This window comes from Corvus hawaiiensis, chromosome 29, assembly GCF_020740725.1.
Source record: "Corvus hawaiiensis isolate bCorHaw1 chromosome 29, bCorHaw1.pri.cur, whole genome shotgun sequence".
Lineage (NCBI taxonomy): Eukaryota > Metazoa > Chordata > Aves > Passeriformes > Corvidae > Corvus > Corvus hawaiiensis.
The window spans coordinates 2,391,692-2,397,945 of NC_063241.1; positions in this window are offsets into that span (position 1 = coordinate 2,391,692).

A 6,254-nucleotide genomic window follows, 5' to 3' on the forward strand; every position below is an offset into this window, starting at 1 on the left:
GCGGCCCTGGCGTGTCATTAAGATGTGATGCAACCCAGATTGTGGATTATATGTTCCTAATGACACCCACATTATTGCCAGGGGCTGGAGGGACACGTTGGGCTCCAATGAGTCCGAGGACCTGGAGCTCCTCAAAACACAACAAATGCCTCCAGAGGCAGAGGTTGGAGTGATGCAAATCTGGGAGGCTCCAGGTGATTTACGGCCTTTGGAGAGTTTGACCTACAGAGAAGTGGAGGGAAGAAACCCAAAGAAGGAGTGAAATAGTCTTTGGGTAGATTTGGAGAAAGGCTGAGGCAGTTGGGATTGTTCAGCCTGGGGAAGAAAAGTTTTGGGGTGACCTTATTGTGGCCTTCCAGGACCTGAAGGGGCTACAAGGAACAGGGGGAGGACATTTTTATAAGGGTTTGGAGTGAGAAGAGAAGGGGGAATGGGTTAAAACTGAAAGAGGGGAAATTTTCCTTGGATATAGGGAAGAAATTGTTCCTTGTGAGGGTGGTGAGGCCCTCATCCCTTAACTGTAGGGGAATCCACTCTGGATAGGGTTTGCTCCCACTTCTCCTGTCTTTCTTCTGCCAACCTGGAATTGTTCCAAGCAATTGAAGTTCCTCCAGCAAAACTCTCCAGCTCCAGGCAAGCTCCAAAGTGCCAGAATTGGGAGGATCTTTCGCTCAGATGGAGCTGATTGAGGCAACAGGAACTTCATTTATTATTTCAGAGCTGTTCTTGGTGACAGAGCCAGAGGCTGCGCCACCCAAGTGCCACCTTCCTGCCCAGTTCCTGCCCTGGAGCATGAGGCTGCTCAGCCTTATCTCATCTTTATCTCATCCTCCCCAAACCCCACCACAGGACCTGGGTGGAGGTGACACCACCAGCGGTGGCACAGGAGAAGGGACCCCCTCCCCAGCACTCAGGGCTGTGCTGAAGGCTCTCGTCTGAACGGGATTTCGTGGGATACCTGTGGGGTTTTGTTATAAGAAGCCACAAAATTGTATTAACATTTCTTATTACGAAAACTTTTGGAAGTTTCTTATCTGCGTCACTCCTGAGTGCTCACTCCTGGCTGTTGGAGGATGAGCAGCCAAGAGGGTAGAGCCAAATACCCACAAAAAGGTTCAATAAAATAAATTTCAAAAACAGAGCAAAAAAGTGAAATAAAATAAAAATCACCTCCCCTTCCCGCCCGGCCTTTCCCGAAGTTTGGTGCTGTATTTCCCACAAAACCAAGATGAAGTTTAAATTCAGGAACACCCAGCTGAGACCACCCAGCTCCCAACGGGAATGTCCAAGCCCCTCCATGGGGTGTCTGGGCTGGGAGGAAAGTAGGGCAGGGAAGGGAGCCGTGAAGGGATTCCGCGGCTGTGGTTGCAGCACATGCTTTGCATATCTAGAACAGCTTGTTTATCTCTGCTCTTGGGACCAAGGGTGCTCAGGACACAGCTGTCAGAGCTTCAGCACGTTCTGGCACAGAAAAGATGAATCCTGGGATTTCATGTCCGTGTGGGGAAGGACAGAGCTTGGTTTGGTGGCTCTCAGTGAGCGCGGGACTGGTGAGGGGCACCTGGATCCCGTGGCCAGATGTGGGCACAGATCTCACTGCAAGGACATGTTGAGGGGCTGGAGGAGGGAATGGAGCCGGGAAGGGGCTGCAGAGTCAGTCCTGGGATCATATTCCTGAAATTCCCCACAAAGTGAAAGGCTCGCATTAACTGGGCTGGACTTTACTGCCAGTCTCAGTCCTCAGTGCCCATTTCTTCACACCAGGCACAGCTCCTGCTCAATCCCCGGTGTCACACGGGAGCAGGAACTGGAAATGAAGGATTATTTTTAATCTGGAAATGTTTGTGCCTCCACCCCTTGGGTTCTGCTCCTACTTTGGGGATCAGAGTTTCAATCCTTTGCTCGCGTCGCTGTCAGCTCTCCCTCCTCAGGTCTGTCCATGAGAACCTGTCCTTTTGTCTTTATTTTGATATTAAACCCTCTGGGATCATGGCCAGGGCTCCTTCTGGGAGTTATTTCTAATTATTATTGGCAGTGTTTCTCTTGAGTTCTGGGTGCATTTCTCCTGAATCCTGGGAGCATTTCTGCTGCTTTCAACACCTGCTGTGATTGGTGTCTCCCTGCCAAGAATTTCGACACAGCCAGTGAAGTCTGTGTACCCCAACAAGGGCAACTTTCCCCCATAATTAATGGTCGGTGGTTTTGGCAGTGGAACAGTCGATTGTCCAGCTGTGCCATCCTTCCCTAATTTCACTTTTATTTGGTCCCTGCACTTGGCCACAGACATTTAAGCCACGGCCACACCCTGGTTTCCATTTTCTTCTTTCCCCCATCCTGGTTCCTCATTCTTTCGAGGCTCATTGGGAAATCATCGGTGCTTCACTGGGAATTTGGGAGCTGGGAGCACTGCAGCTCTGGGATAGCCCAAAGCAAAGCTCAGCTTAACACAGCCTGGCCTGGCTTTAAATCCCAGAGGAACGGAAATCAAAATGTTCCCAACTGCTCCATTTAGTTGCTGGCAAAGCTTGGTGGTGTTGGGGTGAAGGATCAGGAGGCTGATAAAGGGGATTGGAGCCTGTTCCCTATGGAGACAGGCTGGGAGAGCTGGGAATGTTCAGCCTGGAGGAGAGAAGGTTGTGTGGAGACCTCAGAGCCCCTTCCAGGATCTGCGGGGAAACTGGAGAGGGACTTTTCCTTGGGAAATGCAGGGACAGGACCCAGGGAATGGGGTCAGAGTGGCAGAGGGGACATTTCAGTTGGATATTGGGAAGGAATTGTTCCCTGTGAGGTTGGGGAGGCCCTGGCCCAGGTTATTCCAAGAATTCCCAGTCCCTGCAAGTGTCCAAGGCCAGGCTGGAGGGGGCTTGGAACCACCTGGTCTGTGGAAGGTGTCCCAATGTGGGCAAACAGAAACGATCACTTTTAGACAACCGAAATTTCTGAAAAAGGGGAAGAACGCTTTGAAAAGAAATTAAATCTGAGCCTTTCTGGCAAACCAGGAGCTGGAGCTGAGTCTGAGTGAGGCAGACACCGGCAGCAGATGAAACAAAAAGGAGGAGAAGTCAAAATTGAGCAAGAGCCCCTCTCCACCAGAGGTGCAGATCCCTTATCACACCCACAGCCTCATCACGGGAGGGTTTGGTAATGGCAGCAAAGATTGGGGCCACTTCCTTCCTCCACACAGCAATCTTTGGCCCATTTTCCTTGCGTCATTCCAGTTCTAGTCCAATTATCCCTGGTGCTGGACTTCCCACCATGGTGGCGACCAGAGAGAGCCCCGAGACCATCGTCCACCACCTCCTCAGGTGGGAAAAGACCATTTCCTTCTGCTTCCAGATGGGGAATGAGCCACGAGAGGGTCCCCAAGCCCACACCCACCCCAGAGCCCTGTGGGGTGACCGAAGCGTCACCTCAGAGCCAAACTTCCTGTGCTGATAAGGGAAGCCGTGGTTTGCCAGGCAATTATGGACACTCAGCTGGAGATGACCAATCCATCCAGCTCAGGGCTGTGGCTCAGGCACCTCCATGGGTTTGGGGATGGCACATGTGACGGGATGTTCCCAGGAAGCAGCTGCCACTGCCCAACCCACTGGCACGGGGTGGAAGGAATCTTTTCAGTTTTAATGGAGCTGTTCCTGGGCTGGGGCAGCGTGAGGAGAGCCAGGCCTGCCTGGAATTTTTTCCCAGGTTATTTGCACGGGAGGATCCCCTCCCAGGAGGGAATTCTGCTGGGGAAGGGGCCCCTGCCCATGGCAGGGGGTGGGACAAGGCGATTTTTGAGGTTCTTTCTAACCCAAACCATTCGGAGGTCCTGCAATCTTAACATTTCAAGGCGTCCCCAGAGGGAATAGCATCCACCATAAAGGGATGGAAATAAATCCCTGTGGTTTTTCTTGGGTCACTCCCTGCAGCTCTAAATATTGGAGAGAGCCTTTATTTGATCCCACTTTGCTCCAAACTTTTTATCTTCACACGCAGGAGTTTCCAGAGCACCTCCTGGGCATTTTTCCATTCTCTCTCCTCCCCACCATGGAACGGAAGCATTTCTGGGATGCCATGAGGGCTCGTTGGCCAAACCTGTCATTGTCACCCAGACACCAGCAAGGCCCCGACTGCGTCACTGCCAACCCCATTCCAGCGTCCACCAGGGATCCGTGGGGACGTGGCAGGACAAACTCCTCGGGAAGAGGGAGCTGCTCATGCCCTGGCCAGTTTAACTGCATTGCTTCCTATTTTTGAGGATCCACCCAGCTCTTTACTGGGTCATCTGCCCAGTTTTTCCCTGTGACACTGAGGCAGCTTCCTCCCCTTGTTATTCAGAAAATTACAGTCATCAAATGGAAAGTCTTAATTGCTCCATTCATGATCCTCGGGAGTCATATCCGACTGTTAATTTATTTGCCTTGGAACTCCCCAAAGGCTTTGTGAGGTTTTTGGCCTAAATCAGAATTAGCTGCTCTGAGGACAGTTGGAGGAAGGAATGTCACCAACACAGGGGACCCTCTCCAGTGCCCCCAGCTCTGGGCACCACTGGGGCCACCAAAACCAACCCCAATTTTCAGCTGCCAACTCTGGAGCGGGGAGAAGCCTTGTGGCTCCAGGGCACTGTGATTTTTTAGGATGTTGGAGCATTTCCCCCTCGCTGACAGCTGATGTTTGGTTATTCCCATGAGGATTTCCATAGAGGACAGGAAAACCAGGACCTGGTTTGTAGGACACATCTGAAATGTGATGTTTTGTGTGGGGTACAGGCACTGAAAGTCTCCTTATTCTGTTTCCAAGGGCCTGGAGTGACAGGACGAGGGGGAATGGCTTTGAATGGACAGAGAGAAGGTTTAGATGGGATATTGGGAAGGAATCCTCAGCTGTGAGGGTGGGGAGGCCCTGGCGCAGGTGGTCCAGAGAAGTTTTGGCTGCCCCTGGATCCCTGGAAGTGTCCAAGGCCAGCTTGGATGGGGCTTGGAGCAACCTGGGATGGTGGAAGGTGTCCTGCCCATGGCGGGGGTGGGATGAGATGAACTTTAAGCCCCTTTCCACCCAAACCATTCCATGGTTCCATGATCCTTAAGGACTCACATTTCAGGGACAGGGTCCCTCCAGATTCTCCTCCTGGAACTGCACCTCCAGCACAGTTGGATGAGGTCAGCCCTCGCCACTCCTCAGCCTCATCCCATCAGCACCACCCAGAGAGAGCTCAGGGAAGTTGGGATGGAGAGGGAGAAACGTCTCCTGAGAAAAGAGCAAATCTTAATTCTTCCTGCAGCGTGAAGATTTGATCTGGACAACCAACAGGGTTTTCTCCTTTCCAAGCCTCCGGCTGCTGGGAACGTTCCCACAGGATGTGAGCAGGGTAAACACAGGCAGGTGCAGGAATAAACTGATGGAGAGCCTTGGATAAACTCCCAGAAGCTCAGCTGTGACCCACCGTGGTCCCTTCCAGCCTCCCCCGGTCTGGGATTAATATTTATCAGGTTTGTCCCTCCTTTCCTTGGAGCGCTACCTCATTTCTCCATCACTTCGCTTGGTCACGGGCAAGAACCACCCCGGAGGAGCCCCGGGGATCCCGGACCTGCTTTTCCACCTCTCCCCACAGGCCCTGCTCCATCCCTTTATCACAGCAGCGTCAGCAGTGCTGCAATTTGGGATTTCAACAGCCGGGAACGCCGGTCCTGCTCCACCTTCCCCACCCACAGCCAGTCCGAACTCCCCAAATCCCCGTGGGCAGCACCTCAGAGTCTCCCTTCCACGGGAAGGACAAAACCTGGCAGAAATGTGGGTGAAATTTGTGTCTTCTGGGGGTACAAGTGACAGGTTGAGGGCCCTGGAGAACCTTCCACAGCCTGTCTGTCTCTCTGTCTGTCCCTGCGTCTGTCCGGCTCCTCCCTGGGCAGCTCCCACGGCGGGATCCGGGCTGGCAATGAGCAGAGCTCGTTATCCAGCAGTTCATTACCAGCACCTCCTTCCCAGCGGCTCATCCCATACGCCTCCAGCCGCTCCAGGAATGAGTCAGGAGGGAACATTCCAGCGGCTCGGCACCCGCACAGCCACAGGATGGGGCTCTGAGACCGTGGAATGGTTCGGGTGGGACGGGACTTTGAAGATGATCTCATCCCACCGCTGCCATGGGCAGGGACACCTTCCACAGTCCCAGGCTGCTCCAAGCCCTGCGCTTGGACACTCCCAGGGATGGGGCGGCCGCAGCTTCTCTGAGAGACCTTCCGTAATATCGTCAGGGGCAAATTTAGCGTCAAGTG